Source organism: Scyliorhinus torazame, chromosome 2 (assembly GCF_047496885.1).
Source record: "Scyliorhinus torazame isolate Kashiwa2021f chromosome 2, sScyTor2.1, whole genome shotgun sequence".
Taxonomy (NCBI): domain Eukaryota; kingdom Metazoa; phylum Chordata; class Chondrichthyes; order Carcharhiniformes; family Scyliorhinidae; genus Scyliorhinus; species Scyliorhinus torazame.
The window spans coordinates 362,398,172-362,417,427 of NC_092708.1; the positions used below are offsets into that span (position 1 = coordinate 362,398,172).

A 19,256-nucleotide genomic window follows, 5' to 3' on the forward strand; every position below is an offset into this window, starting at 1 on the left:
TTTCTGTGTTTTTGGTTTGAAGCACCTTTAAATCAACATCACCATTCTTCCAAAACCCTTGATCTGATCACCACACTATCTCCGACATACCTTTTCTCTCCAAAGTCCCAGAACGTGTTGTCACCTCCTGATTCTGTGCCCATCTTTCCTGGAACATTAGGTTTGATTCTCTCCAATCAGGTTCTCACCAAAGTCACAAATGGCATCCTGTGTAACTGCGACAAAGGTAACTTTCTCTGTTTTTCTCGGCTTGTCTTCAAACTTTGGCATGGTTGACCACACCACTCTTCTCCAGTGTTACTATATTGGCCTCCAGCACGGTGGTCCTTCTCCCACCTGGTTCCATTTTTACCTATCTAATTCTACTTAGGGTGAGATGGTGGCATGGTTATAATGTCACTGGACTAGTAATCCAGAGGCCCAGGCTGATGCTCTGGGGCATGGGTGCAAATCCCACCGAAATTGGTGGAATTTAAATTCAATTAATTATAAAACTGGAATGGCGGGGGTGGCACGATTGGCACAGTTGCGTTTTTGAGAGCTCTGACTCTGCTCATCTCTTAATCTGACTTTTCATCCTTGTGCACATATTGTTTTTGTCTTTTCTTGCGAGGACGCCCCGTGTGTACCGGCCCCGGCTGTTGTACCAGGACCTCACGGACCGGGAATGCAGGAGGAGACTCTGGATGAGCCGGGAAACCGTGGCACACATCTGCCACCTGCTGGCGCACCTGTCACCGCGTGGCACTGGCGGGGGACACCCTCTCCCCGTGTCCGTCAAGGTTACGGTGGCCCTGATCTTTTATGCAACGGAGTCATTCCAGGCACCGAGTGGGGACTTGTCCGGCATATCGCAGACATCGGTGCACCGGTACATCCGGGCAGTGACAGACGCCCTATATGCCATTGCGCACCGCTACATCCGCTTCCCCGTGGACCGGGCCAGCCAAGATGCCCGGGCCGTGGGCTTCTCTGCCGTGGCCGGGTTCCCCATGGTCCAGGGCGCGATTGATGGGATGCACGTCGTCGTGCGGCCACCAGCAGATAACAGGGCCGTGTTCACCAATAGGAAGGGGACCTACAGGTGGTCTGCGACCACCGCATGATGATCCTGCACGTCTGCGCCCGTTACCCGGGCAGTGTACACGACTCATATGTGTTGTCGCAGTCATACATCCCCGGCATGTACGAGGGATGCCATCCCCGGCTGAGGGGCTGGTTGCTGGGCGACAGGGGCTACCCATTGCGATCGTGGCTGATGACGCCTATACGGAGGCCACGCATTGAGGCGAAGAACCGCTCCAATAATGCCCATGTAGCGACAAGGGGAGTGATAGAGAGGTGCTTTGGCATGCTGAAGATGCGTTTCAGGTGCCTGGACCTCTCTGGGGGTGCCCTCCAGTATCGGTCAGATAGGGTCGGCCGCATCATTGCAGTGTGCTGCATCATGCACAATATAGCCCAGCAGAGGGGCGATGTGCCGCAGGCAGAGGACGGCGGAGTGGAGGAGCAGCAGGAAGAGGCGCAGTCCTCCCCAGATGAGGGGGATGGGGGCAATGGTCAGGGCAGACGGGCTAGACATGGGCAGGTGGCTGTCCACCGTTACCGGCTGGGCCAGCGGGCACGGGACAGGCTGATAGATGCCCGCTTCACTGACTAGATGGGCGTGGGAATCGGGTAGTATGGCCACAGACCGCACACCATGGCAACACCCGACCACCCACACCCTCCACCCATCCACCCACCCAGCACCCTCACCCCCCTCCCCAACCCCACCCACCCCACCCGCATGCACACCACCCCCCCATTGCCGATCCACCTGCGGCACAACGGCCGGGCTCACACAGTTGCCGGTGGACGCGTGTCTATTACAGGCCATGGAGGATGATGACAACCCGCTCTGCGATGAGCTCCTGGCTCCACATCATTGGACGATGTCTGACCCATGGCCACAGTACCACCATCCACCCGGACCATCCCTGCATGCGGCTGTGACACTGCAGCGCACGGTCCTGTCCTCTGCCCGGGGGGATGTTGATGGCGGCCCAGGGGCAAGGGGGCAGACTCACCTGGGGCTGAGGTAAGACCACCCCTCACACACACACTTGCGCTCAACGTACATGACACCCCCGCACGCTTTGGACAGAGCACAAAGGCAGCTTCTGCAGGTGTAACATTGACTTTAATAACCAAACGAGTTCATGCACGTGCCCTAGCCCCTAAAACTCATCTGTGCCCTGCACCCGTGCCAACTTACTCAGTGTCTAATTGTTTTGCCTTACGGGCCCTTTGACTACGTCTACGTGGTTCCCCAGATGGTACAGCAGAAGTGGAGGTGGACTCCTGCGATTCCTGCCCTCTGACACGGGATCCCTTTGGCAGCCATTTCCTGGGGCGTCCTGGCCTAGATCGGCCAGGCTGCGGCCCGGGCGACTGGGATGGCGAGCTGCCAGCCTGTCCTTCCCGTTGCCCACCCGATGCGCCTCGGACGGAAGGGGGGGGGACCCGAGGAGTTGAGGTGTTCCGGGACCTCCCCTACAATGGGACCCGGAACGGGCCCCAGCACCTCCTCCTCCCTCAGGGTGCCCGATGGCCCCCAGGCCTCTACGTGGGTGGGGGATGCGAACGGACTGGCCATCCGACGTCCCCCGACATCTGGCGCTGCCAGTCCTGGAGGCCAGTGCTGGTATCGACAGGGGTCTGCAGGTTTGCAGCCATGGAGCTCGGGGTTGGCAAACCCTGTCTGTGACTGTGCGACGCCGGCTCGCACATGGGCAATGGTGCCGATGCCCTCAGCGATGGCCTGCTGAGACTGGGCCATGGCCTGCTGAGACTGGGCCGTGGCCTTCAGAGACTGTGCCACAGAGTAGAGCCCCTCTGCCATCTGCCGCTGGTGCTGGCTCATGGCCTCCTATGAGAGGGCAGCCATGTCCTGGGCCACAGACGCCGCCTGCACGGAAAGCCCCAGGCCTCGCAAACCGCTCCCCATGTCTGACACCGTCGCACCCATTGCCTCCACCGCGGACGCCACCCGTGCGGTGTCGGCCTGGGTGGCATGCATGACCGGCACCACTGCCAGCTCCTGGACGCGGGCGGACTCCTCCACCTGCGCCTTCAGCCGTCGCAAGCTGGCCGTCCCCCTCTTTACTTGTCCCAGGTTCGATGGTTGCATCGGACCTATGTGTGGGTATGGTAACTCCAGGAACCCGGGACCCATTTGGGCGGCAGATGTTCGCTTGGGCCCTCCGACCGCCCGACTCTCTGCTGCTCCTACCTCCACCTGCTGTACTGGGACAGCTGTGTTGTGCGCACCAGTGAGTGTACCAGACGCCTCATCACTAAAGTGCCCAACCGACGTGAGCGTCTCTGTGATGGTGGAGGGTGTTAGTGACAGCAGTGGCGTTGTGTCGTGTGCATCGTCCGACTCTGAGTACATGGCACTTTGCACCCATCCAATCTGTGTCACTGTCCTGTATTTCAGTTTTCTGGGTAGTGTTGTCCTGGGTAGGGGTGTCCTGGGTAGTGGTGTCCTGGGTAGTGGTTTCGTGGCTCGGCTGTGACGAGGGCCTGTGGCTGCCCCTCTCGTCGCTGGGTGGCACATGCCTGCGTCGCTGCACCCGCATGAGATGGGGGCGCAGTCTCCCTGTTGCTCCAGGTCTCTCCGTCTCCCATGGTCTCCGCGGGGCATCGTGCGGGCGTCGCATGCCAGAGGGTCTGGGTCTCTCCGTCTCCCGTGGTCTCCGAGGGGCATCGTGCGGGCGTCGCATGCCAGAGGGTCTGGGTCTCTCCGTCTCCCGTGGTCTCCGAGGGGCATCGTGCGGGCGTCGCATGCCAGAGGGTCCGGGTCTCTCCGTCTCCCGTGGTCTCCGAGGGGCATCGTGCGGGCGTCGCATGCCAGAGGGTCCGGGTCTCTCCGTCTCCCGTGGTCTCCGAGGGGCATCATGCGGGCGGTCTGCATCTGCGGGGATGGGTGCCTCGATGTTTGCTCCTGCGATACACAATGAAGCATGCATGGTTAGACACGCAGGCAGTGATCAGGTGATATGGGGGAGGGGGGATATGGAGGAGGAGGGATATGGGGGATATGGATATCGGGCAGGGGGGCTCACCCTGCCTGCTCTGACGAGGTCGTTCACCTTCTTGTGGCACTGGGTGCCTGTCCGTGGTGTCAGGGCCACAGCGCTGACGGCCTCTGCCACCTCCCTCCACAGACGTCGGCTGTGGCGTGGGGCGACTCTGCGGCCGTGCCCGGGATACAGGGCCTCCCTCCTCTGCTCCACTGCGTCCAGGAGCGCCTCAATGTCGCAGGACTGGAACCTCGGGACTGAGCGGCGGGCGGCCATCCGGTCGGGTCTTCTGGTCTGGTGGGGGGAGCAGCGCGTCTTCTGAGCCGTCACGCCGTGCGGCGTGCATGACGCCACACGGCGTGAACCACGTGAGCCAGCGCGGATAGCGTCACGTCACTGCTAGCCCATTCCGGGCCGGAGACTTTGCGACGTTTGGGGCGGCGCGATGCAGGTGGGATTTGCGCTGTTTTGGGCGCCAGTCGGCGGACTTCGCGTCGATATCGGAGAATCCCGCCCCTTGTCTGAAAGTCCAAGTACAACACATATACTGGTTCCTCTCTATCCTATCTGCATGAGACTTCCTTGGAAATATTCTTTTAGTCAGACACTGTTCCCCAGGAATCCATGCTGACTCTGCTTAATTACAGGCAATGCATCCACTATCTCAGTAGCTGCTTCTTTTAGGATCCTAGGGTGCAACCCATCAGAGCCAGGGGATTTATCTACCTTGAGCCCTATTAGTTTGTCTAATATTACTTCTCTGGTGATGGTATTTAATTCCTCCCCCATATTCTTTATTATTATTGGGATGTTCGTGGTATCTTCCACCGTCAATACTGATGCAAAATAGCTGTTCAACTCTTCTGTAATTTTCTTGTTCCCCAGATTCATTTTCTAAGTGGCTATGATGACTTTGACCTCTCTCTTCCTTTTTAATATTTAAAGATGCTCTTATTGTCAGTTTTTATATTCCTCGCTAGTTTGCCCTCATCGTTTATTTCCTCTCTGAATCTTTCCTCCTTACTGGGATATATTTTTGCTGAGAGACCCACAGGGCCACCCCAGTTGATCTCCCTGGGGGACTACCGGGGGAGCTCGTATTCCACTAGTGGTGGAGGCTCATCAGCTGGGGCTCTTCAAAATCGCCTCGTGAAAGCCAGCCCGGACAGGGACCAGTGAGAGCAGTACGCCCAATTGGGTGCTTGGGACTGTAAGCCTTCATTGTGGCCTTTAATTTTGTTCCATTAAACTTCTTTTGGCTTTACCTTCTCGGGCCTCCTGAGCCTTTATACTGGTGACGAGGAAAACAACGGCTGCAATCCTGGCCATCCTGATCGCAACAGAATTCCACAGCACAAGAACGAGGTTGGAAAGACTATAAAAGTGCTGCTTTTCCAAAGGCTAGAGACTTTTGATGCAGGCGTAGAAGACTGGGCCCAGTATACTGAATGGATGCCTGTGGGGTCCTGACGTTCAACGCAATCAAGAGCACCATCTACCTGAAGCTCCGGATTTGAGAACCTTTAGCGAACTTGTTGAGCATCATTACCACCATAAGCCATTGGTTACAATGCAGAGATACTGCTCTAATGCGGTCGGGCAAACATCTGGGGAATTGGTTACAGAGCTTTTGATGTCCCTTCGCAAGTTAGCCGAGCATTGTGACTTCGGCCCATCCCTCCCTGAGATGTTGAGAGATTGTTTGGAGTGTGGCATAAATGGTGAGCCCAAAGATGGTGTTAGCGGAACAGGCCTTGGATCTAAAAAGGGCCATAGATCTTTTGCTCTCCCGTGAGAACGCGGAAAAGGAGATTGAGGAACTCTCGAGTTCCATGGACCATGACTTGCAACAGCAGTGGCCGGCCCCCATTCTGACAAGTGTCCCCCCCCCCCCGTGAAAAGAATAGGACTTGTGTGTGGTCAAGGCAATCAGAATCTACAGCGAACACATCACCCTGGCCAGCTGACATAAGTACCTCGAGCCAAGGCTTTGCACATTGCCCTGCCCAAGGACGATGACTTCATGCAGTTAAACAGCATCAGGGCCCCCATGGTAGCCCCAATAAGAATAAACCTCCCAAATTAACTGTCATCCTTTTGACCTGAAAATCAATTATTGGACAACCGGTGTTCCATTAGCTCCGTTTGGAGATCCAGTGCCTGGATTTAAAGAATACCAAGGCCCAGATGGCAAGAAACACCAGAGAACAATTTTTTTTTTAACAAACAATTTTATTGAAGTATTTTAGGCATATAGAAAAAGTGACATTGTACAGTACAAAAAAAAGAAGTCAAGACACAAATTAAACATAGTGCAAACCACGGCTCTGTTCACGCAAGGACCTGCCCCTACTCTACTCTAGAATCCCCCTACTCTACTCTACCCTAGCCCCCCCTTGCTGACGCTTACTCCTCTGCGAAGAAGTCAATAAATGGCTGCCACCTTCGGGCGAACACTAGTAGCGAACCTCTCAAGGCGAACTTGACTTTCTCTAGGTCAAGAAAGCGCGCCATGTCCGATAGCCATACCTCAGCCCTCGGGGGCTTTGAGTCCCTCCATGCTAACAGTATTCGTCGCCGGGCTACCAAGGAAGCAAAGGCCAGAACGTCGGCCTCTCTCTCTTCCTGGACTCCCTGGTCCTCCGAAACCCCAAAGATTGCCACCTCAGGGCTCATTACCACCCCAGTTTTCAATACCCGGGACATGACATCGGCGAATCCCTGCAAATACCCCGAGTTTAGGCCCCCTAGGCCCCCCCCCCCCCCCCCCCCCCCGAGCTCCTCTTCCCACTTAAACTTCAGGTCCTTGGTCTGCGTATCCTCAGCTCCCATTAGTGCCTTGTAGACGTCTGAGACTCTACCCTCTCCCACCTCTCCCCTAGAAACTACCCTGTCCTGCCTCCCCTTCGGCGGGAGACGTGGGAAGGACGGCACCAGTCTGCGTACAAAATCCCGCACCTGTAAGTATCTAAATTCGTTCCCCCTCACCAGCCCAATCTTCTCCTCCAGCGCCCTCATGCTCGGAAAGCTCCCTTCCAGGTACAGATCCCCCATTCTCACAATCCCCATCCTCCTCCACAGTCGAGGTTCATGTTCCCCGGGGCAAATCGGTGGTTGCCGCAGATTGGGGTCCACACCGATGCTACATGCCTCCTCCACTGGCCCCAGATCTGAAGAGCGGCCACCACTATCGGGCTGGTGGAGCACCGTGCCGACGGAAGCGGCAGAGGCGCCGTGACCAGGGCTGCTAAGCTAGTGCCCCTGCACGATGCAGCCTCCATCCGCTCCCAAACCGACCCCGCACCCACCATCCATTTCTTTATCATTGCTATGTTGGCCGCCGAGTAATAGTTGCTGAAGTTCAGCAACGCCAGCCCCCCTTCTCCTCTGTTCCTTTCAAGCATCACCCTCTTCACCCGCGGGGACTTCCCTGCCCATACAAATCCCAGAATAATTTTATTCAGCCTCTTAAAGAAGGACCGCGGGATAAAGATGGGGAGACACTGAAAAACAAACCAGAACCGCGGGAGAATTGTCATCTTAACAGTCTGCACCCTCCCGCCAATGACAGCGGGAGCGCATCCCACTTCCGGACTCCCTCACTCGTTCCACCAGTCGGGACAGGTTGAGTTTATGCAACTTGCCCCAGTCCTGTGCCACCTGAATCCCCAAATATCGGAAACTCTGCCCCACTAGCCTGAACGGCAACTCCTTCAGCCTACTCTCCTGCCCCCTTGCCTGAATTACAAACAACTCGCTCTTAGCCATGTTCAGTTTGTATCCGGAGAACTGGCCAAATTCCCTCAGGGTTGCCATTGACGAATGTGATATAAAATAATTGTTTTAGAGATATTGGTTACTGTAATGTAGAGATAGGCCAGTCTCATTTTGCTGAGTTCACAGACAAAGGATTTCAGAACGCATGGCAAAGCAAGGAGGAGGTGTGTCCAGCTACGGAGGGGAAAAGGATGCTGGGTAATAGGGGGCCAGAGGAAGGGATTGGAAGTGAGCCAATTAAGATGTATGGCCAGGTCAGGAGGGGTATAGGATGACCTATGGGAATCGTGTATGTGAAACTTGATGCCATTTGTGTGTATCAGTAGAGATTCATTTGTCCTACAGACTCACTTGATTCCGGAGGTACAGAAAGCAAGATGTGTTTTGTACCGCTGTGAACTGAGTCAGGCTTGCAAGTCAAATAAAATAACTAATGCTGTACCTGCAAATCCATCGCGACTTTTATTGAGGCCAGACTGACGGGTAAAGAAATTTATGTTTTGTCACCATGATACCGTCCATCCCCACCATTTGGTCCGATACATATAACAGCAGATCATCCGCGTATAACGAGACTCTATGTTCCACTCCCGCCGCCCCCCCCCCCCCCGGACCAGCCCTTTCCAGCCCCTAGAAGCTCTCAGTGCAATTGCCAGTGGCTCTATGGCCAGCGCAAACAGCAGTGGGGAGAGGGGGCAGCCGTGTCTTGTCCCACGGTGCAGTCTAAGGTAGTCCGATGTCGTCCTGTTCATCCTTACACTCGCCTCCGGGCCTGATATAATAGCCTAACCCAGTCGATGAACCCCGCCCCGAACCCGAACCGTCCTAGTACCTCCCACAGATAATTCCACTCGACCCGGTCAAAAGCCTTTTCAGCATCCATGGCGACCACTATCTCTACCTCACTATTCTCCGGGGGCATCATAATCACGTTAAGCAGTCTTCTTAGGTTGGCCACCAGCTGCCTCCCCTTTACAAACCCGGTTTGGTCCTCCCCAATTACATCCGGTACACAGTCCTCAGTTCTAGTCGCCAAGATTGTGGCCAGTAACTTGGCGTCTATGTTGATCCAAGAGATCGGCCTGTATGACCCACAAGCCTCCGGGTCCTTATCCCGTTACAGAATAAGCGAGATGGTGGCCTGCGATATCATCGGGGGTTAACTCCCTCTGTTTCTTGCCTCGTTAAAGACCCTGACCAGCACAGGCCCCACTATCCCGGCAAATTTTTTGTAAAGCTCCACCGGATACCCGTCTGGCCCTGGGGCTTTACCCGACTGCATGACTTTCAGGTCCCCCAATACCTCTTCGATCCTGACCAGGGTCCCCAGTCCGTCCACCAACCCCCTCCCCACTCTTGGGAAGGTTAGTCTGTCCAGGAATCGCCTCATCCCCCCCGGTCCCCTGGGGGGTTCCGAAGTGTACAGCTTCCTATAAAAGTCCCTAAAGACCTTGTTCAGCCCTGCCGGGTCACCCACTAGATTACCCTCCCCATCCACTACCCTCCCTAGCCGCTTCCCTCTTCCTTAGTTGTTGCGCAAGCATTCTACTGGCCTTCTCCCCATGCTCATAAATCGCACCTTTTACCTTTCTAAGCTGCTCTACAGCCTTGCCTGTAGTCAGCACCCCAAATTCGGTCTACAGCCTCTGTCGTTTCCTGAGTAACTCTGGCCTCGGGATTCTGCATAACTCCTGTCCGTCCGTAGAATTTCCTTAATCAGTCGGTCCGTCTCTGCCCTGTCTGTCCTATCCCTGTACGCCCGGATTGAAATCAGCTCACCTCTCACCACTGCCTTCCATGCCTCCCAGAGCACCGCTGTCGAGACTTCTCCAGTATCGTTCACCTGCAGGTAATTCTGCATGCATTTCCTCAGCCTCTCGCACACCGCCTCGTCCGCGAGTAATCCAACTTCCAGCCTCCATGGTGGGCGCTGAAAGCAGTCCTTACAAAACTGTAGGTCTACCCAGTGCGGAGCATGGTTCGATATGGCAATTGCCGAATATTCTGCCCCCGCCATTCCGGCCAGCAGGTCCCTACTCACAACAAAGTAGTCGATTCGGGAATACAGCTTGTGGACTTGGGAGTAGTACGAGAACTCCCTCACCGTCGGCCGGCTAAACCTCCACGGATCTGCTCCCCCCGTTTGCTCCATGAACCCTCTCAGTTCCTTTGCCATCGCTGGCAACCTGCCCGTTCTTGAACATGACCAGTCCAGGCTCGGGTCCAGGACTGTATTAAAGTCCCCGCCTATGATCAGCTTACGCAAGTCCAAGTCGGGGATCTTCCCCAGCATCCTCCTAATAAAATCCACATCATCCCAATTAGAGGCATACACACTGACCAGGACTACTCTCACCCCTTCGAGCTTACCCCTCATATAATGAACCTGCCACCCCTATCCACGACTGTGCCCTCTGCCACAAATTGTACCCTTTTATTAACCAGGATCGCAGCCCCCCTCCTCTTAGAATCAAGCCCCGAATGAAAGACCTGACTGACCCAGCTCTTCCTTAACCGAACCTGATCTGCCACTTTCATGTGCATCTCCTGCAGCATGACGATGTCCGCCTTCAGACCCCGCAGATGCGCAAATACACGCGCCCTCTACACTGGCCCGTTTAACCCTCTAACATTCCAGGTGATCAGCCTGGTTGTAGGGCACCCCCCCCCCTTGCCAATCAGCCATCCCCTTTCCTTGGCCAGCCCCCCAGCCATGTGTTGCGCTTCATCTGGCCCGCCTCCTGACTGGCTCCACCCATGTCCTCCTCACTGTTCCCATGCCCAGTTTCCATGCCCGTCAGCAGAATGACTCTTTGCCCCAGTCCCCCTAGCAACACCATCCTATCACCTAACCCCTGCTCTAATCTAACTATATGCACACCCCCCCCACCTCGGCTACCGTTGACTAGCCCCACTCGGCTAGCCTGGGGCTCCCAGCCTCGGCGCCAGAAAAAGATTGCACAAAGTTCCCCTGAAGCATCCATCTTAACCCAACCCTTTTAACTGTTTTCTTTATTATTTTCCCCCCAGCCAAACTCCAACTAGTCAAAGAGTCCAAAAAGGAAACATTCAGGTAAACCACACAAAAAGCTTGCAAAAAAACCACATCTCTGCCACCTTCAAACACCCTAAAAAGGTCGAAAGAAAGAACGACAAAAACGGACCCAAACATGAGGCAATTTTCAAAACGGGAGAGACACCACATATACTTAAACGTGCTGACATGAGTCCAAACGTCTTCCGCTCAGGGCCAGCCCTTGCTTCTTAACGAAGTCCATCGCCTCTTCGGGTTCCACGAAATAGTGGTGCTGACCCTCATACGTAACCCACAGTCACGCCGGAAAAAGCATCCCGAATCTCACCTTGTTTTTGTACAGTATCTTTCACCTGCCTGTAGCCTCCCCTCCTCCTGGCCACTTCAGCGCTCAAATCCTGGTACACGCATAGGGTGGTATTGTCCCAAATACAGCTTCGTGTGCTCTTTGCCCATTGCAGCACCCGTTCCTTGTCCAGGTACCTGTGAAAGCGTACCACCATCGCTCGTGGGGGACCCCCTCGTCGCGGCTGCCTCACCTGCACTCTGTGTGCCCTGTCCACCACCGGCGGGCGCGGGAACACCTCGTTCCCCAGCAACTTCTGAAACATACCCTCCACAAACGCGGCAGAGGCTAGCCCCTCTGCCCTCTCCGGGAGGCCCACAATTCTCACGTTCTGCCGACGAGATCTGTTGTCCAGGTCCTCCAGCCATTCCAGAAGCACCTTTTGCTGGTCCCTCAACCTCCGAATCTCCACATCCGCCACCGTTTGAAAGTCAGCCTGCTCCTCCACTGACTTCTCCAACTGCTGGAGCTTCTCAGCCTGATCATCCATCTGGTCAATCGACTTCTGTAGCGGCTCCAAGTTGTCACGCTTCAAAGCCAAAAAGCCCTCCTGCATAGTCTGCAGCAGCTGCTCCATTGTGGGCTGTCGACGCCTTGCTCTGAACACCAGCCATGCTGGTCTCTCTCACAGCCTCCACTGTGCCCTTACTCAACCACTTCTTCTGCTGTTTACGGTCCCTCCGGCTTCTTAGGTCCATACAATTCTGTATGGGTCCTGTGCCTGAGTACTATTGCTTTCCAGTTCCGCGCTCAAAAGCGCAAAAAGGTCCAAAAGTCCGACTGAAACAGGAGCCACCAAATATGCGACCTACTCCCTCATAGCCGCCACCGGAAGTCAACACTAGAGAACAATTGACTATCATTTTGACCATGGTGATCCAGGTTACCCATGGACATCAGTCGATCCGGCTACAACTAGTAGTAGTGCAGGGGCCTGGACCGAACCACTGGTTGCAAAGACTTCACCTGGACTTGCAACATATCTCCCGGGTGGGTGCTGGTGGTTTGTACGAAGTCCCCAAAGTATCCAGAGGTTTTCCAGGACGGCCTAGGAAAGATAAAGGAGGCTACAGCTAAAATCTGTGTTGACCCAGAGACCCAGCTCAAATATTTTAGGACCTGTCCAGTCCCATACACTTGGATGACAAACTGGGCCGGCTGGAGAACATGGGCATCGTACGGCCGGTCCAGTTTGCAGAGTGGACAGCGCCAGTGGTCCCGGTGCTGAAACCAGACCAGTCTGCTCGCCCGCTTTGAGGGACCGCTGGCGACCTTCAGACTTGACTGTTCCGACGCACTCCAGACTGGGCCCCCAAATGTTACCCTCCGAAAACTTGAAGCCATCGAAAGCTCTGCTGTCCCTGTCTTAACTCCACTGTGTCTTTTTCCCCTATCATCCCTGTGCTCACTAACCTACATTGGCTTCTGGCCAAGCATCATCTTGATTTCAAAATTCTCCAATCCTCACATGGCTTCATCCCTCCCTCTCTGCTGCCCTACTGCCCTCTGAGGATAACTGCACTCCTCTAATTCTGGAGTCTTCAACATCCTCAATTTTAATCACTCTGCATTGATGGAAATGTATTCAGTTGCCTGGACATCGAGCACTGGAATTTTCACCCCTCTATCTTGCTTTACCTCTTTTTAAAAAAATATATATTTATTCAAATTTTTCAACAGATTTTCAACAAACCCCCTCCCCCCCCCCCCAACAAAAAGAAAGAGACAAGAACCCAACAATCAAAAATTATACATTGGATTTCCCCCATATACAATAACCCCCCATATGACATTTAAAAACACCAATAGGGAAACCCCCCCCCACCCACCCAAACACACCCCAACCCCAAAAGAAACCCAATCAGTAGCTAGTGGTGTCCCTCAGGGATCAGTGTTGGGCCCACAACTGTTCACAATTTACATAGATGATTTGGAGTTGGGGACCAAGGGCAATGTGTCCAAGTTTGCAGACGACACTAAGATGAGTGGTAAAGCAAAAAGTACAGAGGAGACCGGAAGGCTGCAGAGGGATTTGGATGGGCTAAGTGAATGGGCTAGGGTCTGGCAGATGGAATACAATGTTGACAAATGTGAGGTTATCCATTTTGGTAGGAATAACAGCAAAAGGGATTATTATTTAAATGATAAAATATTAAAACATGCTGCTGTGCAGAGAGACCTGGGTGTGCTAGTGCATGAGTTGCAAAAAGTTGGTTTACAGGTGCAACAGGTGGTTAAGAAGGCAAATGGAATTTTGTCCTTCATTGCTAGAGCGATGGAGTTTAAGACTAGGGAGGTTATGCTGCAATTGTATAAGGTGTTAGTGAGGCCACACCTGGAGTATTGTGTTCAGTTTTGGTCTCCTTACTTGAGAAAGGACGTACTGGCACTGGAGGGTGTGCAGAGGAGATTCACTAGGTTAATCCCAGAGCTGAAGGGGTTGGATTATGAGGAGAGGTTGAGTAGACTGGGACTGTACTCGTTGGAATTTAGAAGGATGAGGGGGGATCTTATAGAAACATATAAGATTATGAAGGGAATAGATAGGATAGATGCGGGCAGGTTGTTTCCACTGGCGTGTGAAAGTAGAACTAGGGGGCATAGCCTCAAAATAAGGGGAAGTAGATTTAGGACTGAGTTTAGGAGGAACTTCTTCACCCAAAGGGTTGTGAATCTATGGACTTCCTTGCCCAGTGAAGCAGTAGAAGCTCCTTCATTAAATGTTTTTAAGATAAAGATAGATAGTTTTTTGAAGAATAAAGGGATTAAGGGTTATGGTGTTCTGGCCGGAAAGTGGAGCTGAGTCCACAAAAGATCAGCCATGATCTCATTGAATGGTGGAGCATGCTCGAGGGGCCAGATGGCCTACTCCTGCTCCTAATTCTTATGTTCTTATGTTCTTCTAACGCCCTACGAGATAGTCTAAGAACGGTTGCCACCGCCTGAGGAACTCCTGCACAGACCCTCGCAAGGCAAACTTTATCCTCTCCAGCTTGATGAACCCTGCCATGTCATTTATCCAGGCTTCCACACTGGGGGGCTTCGCATCTTTCCATAAAGCAAAATCCTCCGCCGGGCTACCAGCAACGCAAAGGCCAGAGTACCGGCCTCTTTCGCTTCCTGCACTCCCGGCTCGTCCGTTACCCCAAATAATGCCAACCCCCAGCTCGGCTTGACCTGGGCTTTCACCACCTTGGACATAGTCCTCGCAAAACCCCTCCAAAACCCATCCAGTGCCGGGCACGACCAGAACATATGGACGTGATTTGCTGGGCTTCCCGAGCACCTCCCACATCTGGCCTCCACCCCAAAGAACCTACACAACCTCGCCCCTGTCATATGCGCTCTGTGAGTAACTTTGAACTGTATTAGGCTGAGCCTGGCGCAAGAGGAGGAAGAATTAACCCAACTCAGGGCATCAGGCCACAGACCCTCATCTATCTCCTCCCCCAGCTCCTCCTCCCACTTGCCCTTTAACTCCTCCACCGAGGCCTCCTCCTCTTCCTGCAACTCCTGGTAAATCGCTGAAACCTTGTCTTCTCCAACCCATACACCCAAAATCACCCTGTCCTGAATCCCACGTGCCGGAAGCAGCGGGAATTCCCTCACCTGCCGCCTCACAAACGCCCTCACTTGCATTTCCCGGGGGTAAAAGCGTTTCCCGGGGGTAGCCCAAACTTCTCCTCCAGTGCCCCTAGGCTCGCAAACGCCCCATTGATGAACAGGTCCCCCATTCTTCTAATCCCTGCCCGATGCCAGCTCCGAAACCCCCCATCCATCCTTCCTGGGACGAACCGATGATTCTCCCGAATCGGGGACCAAACTGATGCTCTAACCTCGCCCCTGTGTCGCCTCCACTGCTCCCAGATCTTCAGCGTCGCCGCCACCACCGGACTCGTGGTGTACCTTGTCGGCGAGAGCGGCAGTGGTGCCATCACCAGCGCCCGCAGGCTCGTGCCCACAAAGGACGCCATCTCTAGCCTCTTCCACGCCGCCCCCTCTCCCTCCATTACCCACTTACGGATCATCGCCACATTGGCTGCCCAATAATAGCCGCACAAATTCGGCAGCGCCAGCCCCCCCCTGTCCCTGCTACGCTCCAGAAGCACTCTCTTCACCCTCGGGGTATTATTCGCCCACACAAAACCCATGATGCTCCTGCTTACCCATTTGAAAAAGACCTTGGGGATCATAATGGGAAGGCACTGGAACACAAAGAGAAACCTCAGGAGGACCGTCATTTTGACCGACTGCACCCTACCCGCTAGCGAGAGTGGCAGCACATCCCATCTTTTAAAATCCTCCTCCATCTGCTCCACCAACCGCGTCAAATTGAGGCTGTGCAGGGCCCCCCAACTCCTAGCTACTTGGATCCCTAGATACTGAAAGCTCCTTTCCGCTCTCTTCAGCGGTAGCTCGTCTATCACCCTTCCCTGGTCTCCTGAATGCACCACAAAGAGCTCACTCTTCCCTACGTTGAGTTTATACCCCGAAAAGTCCCCAAACTCCCTTAGGATCCGCATGACCTCTGCCATCCCCTCCACTGGGTCTGCCACAGACAGCAACAGGTCGTCAGCATACAACGACACCCGGTGTCCGCCCCCCCCCCCCCCCCCCCCCCCCGTCCGCCCCCCAACCACGGACCAGTCCCTTTCATTTCCTGGACTCCCTCAGTGCCATGGCCAGAGGCTCAATTGCCAGTGCGACAACAAGGGGGATAGGGGGCATCCCTGCCTCGTCCCCCGGTACAGCCGAAAGTACTCCGACCTCCGCCGATTCGTACCCACACTCACCACCGGGACTCTATATAGCAGCCTGACCCAACTGATGAACCCCTCCCCGAACCCAAATCTCCGCAACACTTCCCAAAGATACTCCCACTCCACCCGGTCAAAGGCCTTCTCCGCGTCCATAGCTGCCACAACCTCCGCTTCCCCCTCCACCAGGGGCATCATAATCATATTGAGGAGCCTCCGCACATTTGTATTTAATTGCCTACCCTTCACAAATCCCGTCTGGTCCTCATGAATCACCCCTGGGACACAGTCCTCAATTCTCGTAGCCAGCACCTTCGCCAGCAACGTAGCATCAACATTGAGGAGTGAGATCGGTCTATATGACCCACATTGCAGTGGATCCTTGTCCCGCTTCAGGATCAAAGAAATCAGCGCCCTAGACATTGTCGGGGGCAAGGTCCCCCCTCCCTCGCCTTATTGAAAGTCCTCACTAGCAACGGGCCCAGCAGGTCCACGTATTTCCTGTAGAATTCAACCGGGAAGCCATCCGGCCCCGGGGCCTTCCCCGCCTGCATGCTCCCCAATCCTTTAACCAGCTCCTCCAGCCCAATCGGCGCCCCCAAACCAGCCACCTCCACCCTTGGGAACCTCAGCTGATCTAGGAATCGTTGCATCCCCTCCTCCCCCGCTGGGGGCTCAGACCTGTACAGATCCCCATAGAAGTCCTAAATACCTCGTTTATTCTCACCGCACTCCGCACCGTATTACCCCCCTCTATCCTTAACTCCACCAATCTCCCTCGCTGCCTCCCTCTTATGAAGCTGATGTGCCAGCATCCGACTCGCCTTCTCCCCATACTCGTACGTCGCCCCCTGCGCTTTCCTCCACTGTGCCTCTGTTTTCCCCGTGGTCAACAGGTCGAACTCCGTCTGGAGGTTCCGTCGCTCCCTGAGTAGCCCCTCCTCGGGGGCCTCTGCATACCTCCTGCCCACCCTTAAAATCTCCCCCACCAATCTCTCCCTGCCCTCTCTCTTCTCCCTGTGGGCCCTAGTGGAGATTAGCTCTCCCCTGACCACCGCCTTCAGCGCCTCCCAGACTACCCCCACCTGCACCTTCCCATTGTCGTTGGCCTCCAAATATCTTTCAATGCACCCCCGCACCCGCCCGCACACACCCTCATCCGCCAATAGTCCCACATCAAGGCACCACAGCGGGCGCTGGTCCCTCTCCTCCCCCAACTCCAGCTCCACCCAATGCGGGGCATGATCCGAGATGGCTATGGCCGAATATTCCGTTCCCTCCACTTTCAGGATTAGTGCCCTACTCAAAATGAAAACATCTATCTGGGAGTAAGCCCAATGGACGTGGGAAAAGAAGGAAAATTCCCTGGCCAGCGGCCTGACAAACCTCCATGGATCCACTCCCCCCAACTGGTCCATAAACCCCCTGAGCACCTTGGCCGCAGCCGGCCTCTTACCCGTCCTGGACCTAGAACGGTCCAGTGCTGGGTCCAGCACCGTGTTGAGGTCCCCCCCCCCGCCCCCCCATTATCAAGCTTCCTACCTCCAGATCCGGAATCCAACCCAGCATGCGTTTCATAAATCCGGCATCATCCCAAAATCGGGGCATATACATTCACCAGTACCACCCGCACCCCCTGCAACCTACCACTCACCATCACATATCGATCTCCATTATCCGCTACCATATTCAGTGCCTCAAACGACACCCGCTTCCCCACCAGTATTGTAACCCCTCTGTTCTTCGCATCCAGCCCTGAATGAAAGACCTGCCCCACCCATCCCTTTCTCAGCCTAACCTGATCTGCCACCTTCAAATGTGTCTCCTGGAGCATAACTACGTCTGCTTTCAGTCCCTTTAAGTGCGCGAACACCCGAGCCCTCTTGACCGGCACGCTCAGGCCCCTCACATTCCAAGTTATCAGCCGAATTGGGGGGCTACTGCCCCCCCCCCCCCAACTTGCCATCTCCTTTTCTAGGCCAGCCACGTGCCCGCGCCTCCCGCACCCTCCAGTCCCCCAGGCGGCGGACCCCCGCCCCGACTACCTCTCCTACTTCCAGCTCCCCTTTGGCCAATGCAGCAGCAACCCTGTTCCCCCCCCCTCCCCCCGCTAGATCCACATCTAGCCATTTTGCTCCCGCCATAACACTCCCGTAAGTCAGCTGACTCCTGCTGACCACGGCCTCTCCCGCCATTCCATCGACCCCCCAGTGTGAGAATCCCCCCCCACCCCTTGGCAGTCAGTGTGCGCTCCTCTTCAGCACCGCCCATCCCCCCCGGCCCCCGTCCTTCCCTAACGCGGGAAAAAGCCAGCGCTTTCCTGAAATGGCCCCGCCCCCTCTGGCGCAGCTCCTTTTTGCGGCCTTACCTCAACTCCCCATCCCCGGGCCTCCACTCCCCCTCTTCCTCCGTGGGGCCCTGCCCCTCCAACACCGACGCCCACACTCTCCCACAGCCCCCACATTAAATCCATTCGCCCATCCCCACCCAGCACTCAAACCAAGAAAACAGTCCCCAAACGCAATAAACACAGTAAACATACCGCCACGACAAACCCTCAATTTGAGTCCAACTTTTCAGTCTGTATAAAGTTCCATGCCTCATCGGGCGTTTCAAAATAGTGGTGCCGATCTTGGAGCGTGACCCACAATCGCGCTGGCTGCAGCATCCCGAACTTCACCCCCTTCCGATGGAGCACCGCCTTAGCCCGGTTAAAACCAGCCCTCTTCTTAGCCACCTCCACACTCCAGTCCTGGTAAATTCGGATCTCCGTGTTCTCCTACCTGCTGCTCCGCTCTTTTTTGGTCCATCTCAGGACACACTCTCTGTCCATAAAGTGGTGGAACCTCACCACTACAGCCCTTGGCGGCTCGTTGGCTTTGGGTCTCCTTGCCAGGACCCGATGAGCCCCATCCAGCTCCAGGGGTCTCGGGAAAGCTCCCGCGCCCATCAGCGAAATGAGCATCGTGCTCATATATGCCCCGGCATCGGGCCCCTCCACTCCATCAGGGAGACCCAGAATCCGAAGATTCTTCCTCCTCGACCTATTCTCCAGGTCCTCGAATTTTTCTGTCCACCTCTTGTGCAGCGCCTCGTGCATCTCCACCTTCACCGCCAGGCCCAAGATCTCATCCTCGTTCTCCGAGGCTTTTTGCCGCACCTCCCGGATTGCCGCCTCTTGGGCCTTCTGGGTCTCCACAAACTTCTCCATCGTCGCCTTCATTGGTGCCAGCATTTCTGTCTTCAGCTCCTCAAAGCAGTGTTTAAGAAACTCC

At 55.1% G+C, this 19,256-nt stretch overlaps 1 protein-coding gene across 1 annotated transcript in view; it reads left to right on the plus strand.

Annotated features, from left to right (window-relative positions):
• ccdc197 (coiled-coil domain containing 197) overlaps nucleotides 1-19,256 on the plus strand; it is a 65,030-nt gene that overhangs the window by 27,078 nt on the left and 18,696 nt on the right. The gene's annotated exons all lie outside the window — the stretch shown is intronic.